This window comes from Narcine bancroftii, chromosome 3 (genome assembly GCF_036971445.1).
Source record: "Narcine bancroftii isolate sNarBan1 chromosome 3, sNarBan1.hap1, whole genome shotgun sequence".
Taxonomy (NCBI): domain Eukaryota; kingdom Metazoa; phylum Chordata; class Chondrichthyes; order Torpediniformes; family Narcinidae; genus Narcine; species Narcine bancroftii.
The window spans coordinates 91,865,531-91,876,943 of NC_091471.1; positions in this window are offsets into that span (position 1 = coordinate 91,865,531).

Below are 11,413 nucleotides of genomic sequence, written 5' to 3' on the forward strand. Positions count from 1 at the left end.
ATAATATGAAAAGCCTCTATGAGATCTCCTCTCATTCTTTTTAGATGCATTGGAAGCCCTAATCAGCAGGAGGTCAGGGCCAAGGTAAAGGTCCATATTCCTAGCACTGAGAGCTCCAATGGGTGGGTGGCAGGGGCTGAGGTAAGAGTCCATGATCAAAGAGATGGTTGCTCTGATGTGAGGGTGGCCGGGGCCTAGGCAAGAGTCCATTTTTGAGGCATTATTAGCTCGAATGGGAAGACTGCCAAGGCCTAGGTGAGAGTCTGTGTTTGAGGCATTGGGAGCTCTGATAGGTGGGTGGCCAGGGTCTAGGTGAGAATCTGTGTTTAAGACATCAGGAGCTCCAACTTGTGGGTGGCCAGATTTGAGAAGAGAGTTCACAACTGAAGTGTCAGAAGCTCCAGCCTGCAGGTGAATGGGGCGAGGGATGAATCTACATTCAAAGCGTTGGGAGTTCTGATGGGTGGGCAGCCAGGCCGAGGCAAGAGTCCACATTCAAGGCAGCAGGGGCTCTAGTTTGTGGGCAACCAGGTCTGAGATGATAGTTTGCAACTGAGACATCGAGTGATCCAGCCTGCAGGTGGCTGGACCCAAGGTGACAGACTTTTACACATATGGAAAGTTCCAGATTTTTTGGCGAAAAATAAGGGGTCAGCTTTTACATAGGATCGAATTTTACACACCTTTTTGTTACACTTCTTTGAAGAAGTAATTACCTTAATGGATATGGGTAATTAAAAAAAGGACAAGAATTTTCAGTCATCAATCAAATTTCTTTTCCATCTCCACTGTGGTGGAACACTGTATTTCAGTCATTCAATTGGTTGGCCCTCCCTTCTAGGATCCCTAATAAAGGCAGAATGACCCAATCTCCTTCCCTCAGTACTGCCTTGGAATTAAGCCACCAGCATGTAAGATATGACTGTGAATTTATAGTGATTAAAGCCTGTTAATCTTGACTTCTGGTTGTCAGGTCTAATTGATAGCACTACAATTTAATCACTATACCTATGTGCCATGGACAAGGCTGTTAAAGCAGAGAAACTGGGCACTGAACCCAAGGATCCAGAGGCGTCCAGGAAATTCGATCAGTGACTGCACTGCCTGAACGCCTTCATGAGGCGACACGACATCCAGGACAAGGATGATAAGAGAGACCTACTGTTTTCACAGGTCAGCCACCACATCTTCCAGATGATTAGAGACTGTGAGACTTACTATGGGGCTCCTGCAAAAACAGGACCTTGCCTCAAAGAACATGATCTACACCAGATATCTCCAGGGCAGCCGTCAACAAGCACCTGGTGAGTCCATAGAGCTGGGAGAGCTTATGGCTGCACCAATATTATGGCAGCCATCTACCACGAAGAACTTATCAAACAAAGGCTCCTGGAGAAGGACGACTGGACCCTGCAGGATGTGGCCAATCTCGCAAAGCCACAAGAGACAGCCCAACTGAACATGGAGATGCCAAGGACTCGGATCTAACTCATTCAAGGTCACCTGAGAATGTTCCTATTTTGAAGATTAGGTGGGGTGTTGGTACCTTATTTTCTGAAGGCTACAAGAGAACTATCCAAGAAATTTCCTCACTCAACTCAATCCATCTAATGTTTCAGCAAATAAGCCATGAAGTTCTTCTTCTCCTAAGGACACATCACCTTCAAAGCACCAAATAGAAATTCTGCCTTAACAAATGTTTGTGATCATAAAAACATCCAAATAGTTAATTGCTGCACCAGTAATGTTATTAAAATCAATTATGACACAATTCAATTGTAATATGTGGAAAGATAATAGCATATAAATTTCCCAGCTTCAGAGAAATGGTGCAATTAGGTAGATGGACCAAGATGTGACTACACTTTAGTTAAACGCCATGATTGAAATTAAATAACAATTGAAATATTCAAGTTAAAATCGCACTTATAAATTAATTCAAGAAGATACAACCTTGAGAATACAATGTCAAAATGGTGTCAAGAAGGGAGATTACTTATTACTAAATCTTTTGCAATTACAAGGCAGTGCAGAATGAATGACTAATTTTATTATCCAATCACACTCAAAATCACAATTGTTTTAATTATTAAAGCTGGGCTTGACTGTTTAGATTATTTCAAATAAAAAGTATGTCCCAACTGATTGACTTTATAATATTTGAGAATTTTTATCATTTCCTGTATTTTTTATTTGAGCAGTTTTATAGCTATTGTAGATCAGTTTATAAGACTTTCTTAATGAAATTTGCAAAAGAGATTACACGTTTGATGGATTCTTGATCTCAATTGATTCTACAGGAAAAGGTTAAGCAGGAGAAATGCAAGAGATTGATCAACAAGTTTTAAATTTGAAGATGTAACTGCATCGCTGAATTATTTATAGCTTTGGGAAAGGTTAGCAGATTACTCTGATAAACTCTTTCTGTTTCTAAGGAACTAGAAGAATGATAATAAATGGGAGCTCAGAAATTTGATTGCAGCTGCCATTAATGCGCTAGGAAGCATCTTTTCATTTAGCATTAATGCCAAACAGGGTATCCAGAAAAAGCAAGGAATGAATTAGTTAAATTTCAGAAGATATAATGCAACCGAGGTGATTTCCCCATGGGAATTCACTCTACAAGCCAACTCTCCCATTTTCTGCACTGTATTCAGGAAGAATATCAATCACCTAAAGAGCACTCCATTGAAACCAAGCACAAAATTTACATTATGGCTGAGAAGCAGGAGTGAGCTCCTACATTCACTCAGCGACCTGGTGAGGCACCATCAATAACTCCAAAAGACTGGAAATTATGTAAAACGGACAAGTTTTAATTAACAATAGAATGGAGCCATCTCCATACTGGTCGACTGTCCTAAACTAGGGAGGGGGCTGTGGGAACAGTCACCTTTATTCAGGAGTTTGTGGGAGGAGCCACAGGTACAGTCTGCACTCAGACAGTTAAATATACAAACAATGGTTTACCACATTCACCCCTTGTTTGTAAAAAAGTGTTTGGCAGGGTGAAGTACATTAGATAGTATCATAAATTAAGTATTTCGGGTGGTCTGATCTGCTGCTGTGACCATTGTAGTACCAGCAAGTGCTGCGTTGCAGCAATGGACTGGGGCACCTGTTATTGGCGTTGGTTTGGTGGATGCGTGGTGACAAGTCTGGCATGCCATCAATTGGGGTAGGATAACGTGCCTTGGCCCTGGTGCGTCATGAGTGATGATAGGTGAGGGGGGTGCAAAGTGATAGGTTATGGTCTCCTGAATCCTTGAGGGTGCCAGGTCCCTAATAGAGATTGTGTCCTCATGCCCATCAGTGTACACCACTTTCTTCCTGGTCTTCTTTCTCTTACTGCATTGTTTCACAGTGTTTCAAACACTTCCTCTAACTCCAAGCATTAATCTTTGTCTGGCATCTGCTGCTGTCTTTGCAGAAGTAACCAGCGAAGTCTCCAATCAACTAGCTCTTCAGGACACCCACAGACTGATGTAGTGAATAAAATCTCATCTGGAGGAGACCAGTGATGTTTTCCACTACCCTCTAGTCCTCTCATAGCTCTCCTCCAGTTTGAGCTCAACAGCTGTGATTGGAGAGTACACTGATGTGAACAGCCATACAGCCATAGTAGAAGAGGATAGACTTTAATCCCCCCCCCCCCCCCCACCACTAACTCATCCTTCTGGCCTTTTCTGACTCCTGATTTGTTCAGGAACATGATTACTTCAGAATGAAGGAACCACATATGCTTTCCAGAAAAGTAACACATTATAGGCTTTCCTCAGTTAGGGGAGTTTAAAACAAAAGGGGAAAGTTTTATTTGTCACCTGAGGAGCAACTTTCTCCACATATATAGACTGAGTTGCCAGAGGAATGATGTGGGTACAATTTACAAGACATTTGGAAGGATAAGTAGATAAGAATGGTTAAGAGGGAGATGGGCCAAAGGTAAACAAACTTGGCTGACACAGATAAGTTGGGTCGAAGGGCCTGTTTGCAAGCTGCATAACTCCGTGACTCAATGACATTCAACATGAGGTCATTCTTCTCACAGTCCATAATAAGCTGCAAAATGAAGTAGTGGAAACTATTTTTATTTGTTTATGGTATATGTGTTTTGCTGGGTCCCCAGTATTTATTGTCCACTCGCAATGTCCTTGAGATTGTGGGGATAGGTCACCTTCTTGGACATTAGCATTTCCCCTTGCGAGAATGCTCCATAATCCTACTGGGGAGGTAGATCATAGTCTAAACATGATGACAATGAAGCATTAGTGATATATGTACTTGCCAAGTCATGATTACGGCCACTTGAAGGGAATTTGTAGGTAATGTGCTCTTAAGGCTTGTAATTGTTACAAATTTAGTCTGTGCTGCCAGACCGCCTGGGTGAGTAGCTGCAATCCATTTTATAAATGGCACATGCTGCAGTACCTTTGAAATGAATGAATGTTCAGAACATTCATCTGTACATTGTTCCTCAATAGCTGATTATCAACTCTCATATTATTATCAAAGAATGATAAATGGGAATAAGTATTGTTCTTGATGGCATTAAGCTTCTGGACTTCTGCTGAAGTTCATTTAGGCATTTCATTTTCTTAACTGGGGTCTTACAATTGATGGAGGGGCTTTGGGGTGTCAAGTCGCTCTTACTGAATACACTGCCTGTGAGCTGCTCTTGTAATTGTGGTTTTGTCCGATGGATCATGTTGACTTCCTGTCCATAAAATTGGCCAGAACTCAGGAATGGGAATGCCACTGCAGTTCACTGGTAGATAATTAGACATTCTCTTGTTGGAGAGAGTAATTATCTATTCTATTCATTTTATGGTGAGAAGTTTCTTGCTGCTTTCTAGCTCATGCTGGAGTGGTATTGAGTTCTTGCTGCTTCATTTGCTGAGCAGTTGGAAACAGCATGAAACCAAATTAGCAGCATTGAATGTCACCTTGATTACAAATACAAGGGCAGTCACTTTTGCCTCACCTTGAAACTTCAGCTTTATAATCGATATTTGGAAAAAAAAAACAATAAATTCTGGAACCAGAATAAAGCATTGCCAAGTTCTTGTTGAGTGAGTCCTGAATGATAGCATTGTCAATGACCCCTGCTGTCACTTTGTTGATGATTGAAGACACGCTGATTGAGTGCTAGTTAGCCTGATTGCAATTGCCCAGCATATTCACCTACTTTTCCTGTCAATGAAAGTCTGAAAGTTGGGAAGGCAGTTGCAGAGCGCGTCGAAAGAACCAAAGACTTGTTGATCCAAACCAAGGCTTTTATTAACTAAAAGACTGGAGCATATCACAAGTAGGTTGACCAGTCCAGAATGACCTGGTCTGGCTAGGAGCAATCCTTTAAGACCTGCCAGTAGGTGTGGCTACGCTCTCAGCCAATCACAGTCATCCTACACTACCATCTGTACATAGACACATAGGTGATAGAATCTGTACTATCACAGCAGTAACACTATAAAATCCCAGTGTGTGAGTTGCCATAGGTTGTTCTTAAAGTGGAATAAATCATTCCTTTAAAATATGGTTGTTCTGTCTCTGGTGCAGAAGTAAACAGCAAATTGAGAGTGTTAATTCTCCTAGTGTGTCCCTTCCACCACCTTAAATATGATACAACAAGCCTTTTTTTAACTATATCAACAATGAGAGTCTTTTACAGTAATTTATCCTTTATTTTTCCTGTCCCTGGAAGAGAATTTTAATCATGCGTAAAGTTGGCATTAAGTTATGAAATAGTAATTGTTTAATTTCCTTTTACCTTTCACTTTGAATATGTGTAATAAAACAGATTTCACAATGAACAAAATTATTTAATTTGTATATCTCTGCATAGCTTCCTAAAGCAAATCTCAAAATCACTGATGATCAATTCTGTGATAAAATTGAGCAATATTACCATTCATACTGTTGCGTAAACTCAGGAGGTTAAAATCATAGAATCAGGCACGGCAGAGATCACTTGGCCCACCAAGCCATACCAGCAAGAATTCTCGTAAGTCAACTCCAACATGCATGCACAAAGTAAGAGAGCAAGAACACAATTACAGAATAGAATGCTACAATAAAAATGTCAATTATTACAAAGCAAAGGCTGTTTAAGAGCACTGTTGTCAAGTCAAGTTTATTGTCATCTGATTGTATAAGTACAACCCAACAACTCCCATCCAAACATGCAGACACACAACCAAACATAACACATATACAGACAAACAATATATATGAGTGCAGGACAAGTATTTCATCTATATAAATAAATAAATGCTGTTTTGTACATATAGTGTGAACGGTTCATTTGGTCATTCACCATTCTCAGTTCCTGTGTGAAGAAGCTGTTCTCTCATAGTCCTGCATCTCTTCCCTGATTGGAGCAGCTGAAAGATGCTGTCTGCGTGGTAGAAGGGGTCCTCAGTCATTTTGTGTGCTGGTAGATCATGTCGATTGGGGAAAAGAAGACTCCAGTGATCGTCTCTGCCATTTTTATGGTCCTGTGGATTGATCTCTGAACCATTTCTCTGCAGCAACTTTAGCACGCTGTGATACAGCCGACTAGGATGCTCTCAATTGAGCTCCAATGGAAGGTTGACATAATGGTGACCGATAGCCTTACCCACTTATTTCTTCTCAGGAAGTGCAGTCACTGTTATGCCTTCCTGACAAGACTGGAGATGTTGAGTGTCCACTTTATTACAATAAAGACATGTAGGACAGAACATACACATGCCAGATCTCATGTGGAGGCATCCATCTTGAATCTACCCAAGATGCAATGTTCCCCTGATGCTACATACTCTGTCTCTGACTCCTCCTGGTAGGACTCTATCATTAAACATGATAGATCATTAGTTGTGAACTCCAAAGAACTTAGTGTTCTCCATTCTCTTTACAACAGAGTTGTTGATGTATAGTGAAGGGTGGTCATTCCTGGTCCTCCTGAAGACCACAATCGTCTACCTTGTTGAGACTCAGATGTTATTCTTGCTCCATTTCACAAGATTTTCATCCTCTTCTTTGTAGTGTGACTCGTTGTTGCTGATGAGGCCAACTACTCTTGTGTCATCTGCAAACTTGATGCCACTGTTGGAGCTGGATCTGGTGATGCAGTCACATGTCAGTAGCATGAATAGGAGCAAGCTGAGCACACAGCCTGGAGGTGCATCAGTGCTAAGCATGATGGTGCTCAACCTTTCGCTACCAACCTGAACAGCCTGATATCTATGGGAAAGAAACTGTCTTTAAGCATGTTGGTGTGCGATTTCCCACACTTGAACCTTCTCCACTCTAGGAGGAGGAAGAGAGTGTGTCCAAGGTGAGGTGAGTTGGTTGACTGCCTTTTAATTCCAATAGATATTGTCTGACCTGATGAATTTCTACTCAGCCCCAGCATCTGGAAACTTTTTTGTTTAACTCCTTCAGTAAATTGGCTGCCTTTCTCAAGCAGTGGGAGATGTAAAAGGAATTGAATTGATAGCAGGGAGGAAGACTTGTATGATGTTCTGTCCTGCCTTCCAGTGTTGAACTAACTCCTTTCTTTTGGAGACGGTAGCTGAAATTTTAACTAGTTCCTAATCAAGCAGTGCATTCTGGATCCTCTTCACTGCTTCGGAGAGGCAACTTGGTTCTTTGACTAATTTTGTATCTTACACCTACTGTTGTTGGAGGTAGATTGACTTTGTTTCTTCTATTTAATCCCTCTGTGACTTACCTCATCTCAAGCAAACCTTCCAGGCTTCTGTGTCCAAGATCAACAAACGCAGATTTTACAGCCTATCCAGGCATTTGTAATTTGTGAACTTTTTAAATCTCATCAACTATTTTTTAAAAACTTTCCTAAATGTTGTTGCTTCGTCCTTCTTTGGCTTGGCTTCGCGGACGAAGATTTATGGAGGGGGTAAAAGTCCACATCAGCTGCAGGCTCGTTTGTGGCTGACAAGTCCGATGCGGGACAGGCAGACACGGTTGCAGCGGCTGCAGGGGAAAATTGGTTGGTTGGGGTTGGGTGTTGGGTTTTTCCTCCTTTGCCTTTTGTCAGTGAGGTGGGCTCTGCGGTCTTCTTCAAAGGAGGTTGCTGCCCGCCAAACTGTGAGGCGCCAAGATGCACAGTTTGAGGCGATATCAGCCCACTGGCAGTGGTCAATGTGGCAGGCACCAAGAGATTTCTTTAGGCAGTCCTTGTACCTTTTCTTTGGTGCACCTCTGTCACGGTGGCCAGTGGAGAGCTCGCCATATAACACGATCTTGGGAAGGCGATGGTCCTCCATTCTGGAGACGTGACCCATCCAGCGCAGCTGGATCTTCAGCAGCGTGGACTCGATGCTGTCGACCTCTGCCATCGCGAGTACTTCGACGTTAGGGATGAAAGCGCTCCATGGATGTTGAGGATGGAGCGGAGACAACGCTGGTGGAAGCGTTCTAGGAGCCGTAGGTGATGCCGGTAGAGGACCCATGATTCGGAGCCGAACAGGAGTGTAGGTATGACAACGGCTCTGTATACGCTTATCTTTGTGAGGTTTTTCAGTTGGTTGTTTTTTCAGACTCTTTTGTGTAGTCTTCCAAAGGCACTATTTGCCTTGGCGAGTCTGTTGTCTATCTCATTGTCGATCCTTGCATCTGATGAAATGGTGCAGCCGAGATAGGTAAACTGGTTGACCGTTTTGAGTTTTGTGTGCCCGATGGAGATGTGGGGGGGCTGGAAGTCATGGTGGGGAGCTGGCTGATGGAGGATCTCAGTTTTCTTCAGGCTGACTTCCAGGCCAAACATTTTGGCAGTTTCCGCAAAGCAGGACGTCAAGCGCTGAAGAGCTGGCTCTGAATGGGCAACTAAAGCGGCATCATCTGCAAAGAGTAGTTCACGGACAAGTTTCTCTTGTGTCTTGGTGTGAGCTTGCAGGCGCCTCAGATTGAAGAGACTGCCATCCGTGTGGTACCGGATGTAAACAGCGTCTTCATTGTTGGGGTCTTTCATGGCTTGGTTCAGCATCATGCTGAAGAAGATTGAAAAGAGGGTTGGTGCGAGAACACAGCCTTGCTTCACGCCATTATTAATGGAGAAGGGTTCAGAGAGCTCATTGCTGTATCTGACCCGACCTTGTTGGTTTTCGTGCAGTTGGATAATCATGTTGAGGAACTTTGGGGGACATCCGATGCGCTCTAGTATTTGCCAAAGCCCTTTCCTGCTCACGGTGTCGAAGGCTTTGGCGAGGTCAACAAAGGTGATGTAGAGTCCTTTGTTTTGTTCTCTGCACTTTTCTTGGAGCTGTCTGAGGGCAAAGACCATGTCAGTAGTTCCTCTGTTTGCGCGAAAGCCGCACTGTGATTCTGGGAGAATATTCTCGGCGACACTAGGTATTATTCTATTTAGTAGAATCCTAGCGAAGATTTTGCCTGCAATGGAGAGCAACGTGATTCCCCTGTAGTTTGAGCAGTCTGATTTCTCGCCTTTGTTTTTGTACAGGGTGATGATGGTGGCATCACGAAGATCCTGAGGCAGTTTTCCTTGGTCCCAACAAAGCTTGAAAAACTCATGCAGTTTGGCATGCAGAGTTTTGCCGCCAGCCTTCCAGACCTCTGGGGGGATACCATCCATACCTGCTGCTTTGCCACTTTTCAGTTGTTCGATTGCCTTATATGTCTCATCCAGGGTGAGGACCTCATCCAGCTCTAGCCTTAGGGGCTGTTGAGGGAGCTGGAGCAGGGCGGAATCTTGGACTGAGCGGTTGGCACTGAAAAGAGATTGGAAGTGTTCTGACCATCGGTTGAGGATGGAGATCTTGTCACTGAGGAGGACTTTGCCATCTGAGCTGCGCAGCGGGCTTTGGACTTGGGGTGAGGGGCCGTACACAGCCTTTAGAGCCTCGTAGAAACCCCTGAAGTCGCCAATGTCCGCGCTGAGCTGGGTTCGTTTGGCGAGGCTAGTCCACCACTCATTTTGGATCTCCCGGAGTTTGCGCTGAAGATGGCTGCATGCGGGACGGAAGGCTTGTTTCTTCTCTGGACAGGACGGCTTTGTAAGGTGAGCCTGGTGGACAGCTCACTTCTTTGCCAGCAGTTCCTGGATTTCCTGGCTGTTTTCGTCAAACCAGTCCTTGTTTTTCCTGGAGGAGAAGCCCAGTACCTCTTCAGTGGATTGCAGTATGGTAGTCTTCAACTGGTCCCAGAGGGTTTCAGGGGACGGGTCCGTGAGGCGGGTTGCATCGTCGAGCTTTGCTTTGAGGTTTGCCTGGAAGTTTCCTCTCGCTTCGTCTGACTGCAGGTTTCCAACATTGAACCTCTTTCTGGGGACTTTACTGTTCCTGGGCTTTGGCTTGAAGTGAAGGTTGAGCTTGCAGCGAACCAGCCGGTGGTCAGTGTGGCCACTATTTTTTAAAAACTTTCCTAAATGTTGTTGCTACACCAATTTTAATCATACGTCCCTGCTGAGGAATCAGTGATCACTCACTGATCAGTGAGACAACCAGTGATAAGTCTATGTTCGGCATGGGGCTCCTTCCTTTTGTACACTGTGTCTTTTCTTATAAAGCTCATAAAACAGTGCAGCATAGTACAGGCACTTCTGCCCTCAATGTTGTGCTGACCCATACATTCCTTCTGTTATAAAAAGGTACCAAAACCTCACTACCCCATAACCCTCTATCATTCTTTCATCCAATGGTTTGTCTAAGAGTCTCTTAAATGCTCCCAATGTTTCGGCCTCACCACCATCCCTGGCAAGGCATTCTACTAACCCAGAACTTTCTGTGTAAAAAAAAACCTGCCCCTGATGTCTCCCCTAAACTTCCCTCCCTTCACTTTTTTTTGACCTCTGGTGTTTGCTGATCCTGCCCTGGGAAACAGATGCTGGGTGTCCACCCTAGCTATGCCTCTCATGATCTTGTAGACCTTTATCAAATCTCCTCTCATCCTTCTATGATCCAAAGAGAAAAGTCCCAGCTCAGCTTCCACATCCTTCCTCTAATGGGGTGACTAGAACTGAACACAATATTCTAAGCGTGGCCTTACCAGAGACTTGTAGAGTTACAATATGACATTTCTACTCCTGTATTCAATCCCTCTTTTAATGAACCCCAACATCCTATAGGCTTTCTTAACTATCCTTTCAACCAGTGTGATATCCTTGAGGGATGTATGGATTTGAACCCCAAGGTCCCACTGCTCATCTACACTCTGAAGCAATCAACCATTAACACTGTACTCAGCCTTCTGGTTTGTCCTTCAAAAATGCATCACCCCACACTTACCTGGATTCAAATCCAACAATGTTAATTTTCAATGTTAACTATTATACAGCAAAATCACTGTTATCCAGACTTCAAGCAACCGGCAATCCAAAGCAACTGGCAGCCCCAAGCAACTGGCAGAAAAAAGTGAAAAATAAAGGGGTAAAATTAAGAAACTTTAAAATTGGCAT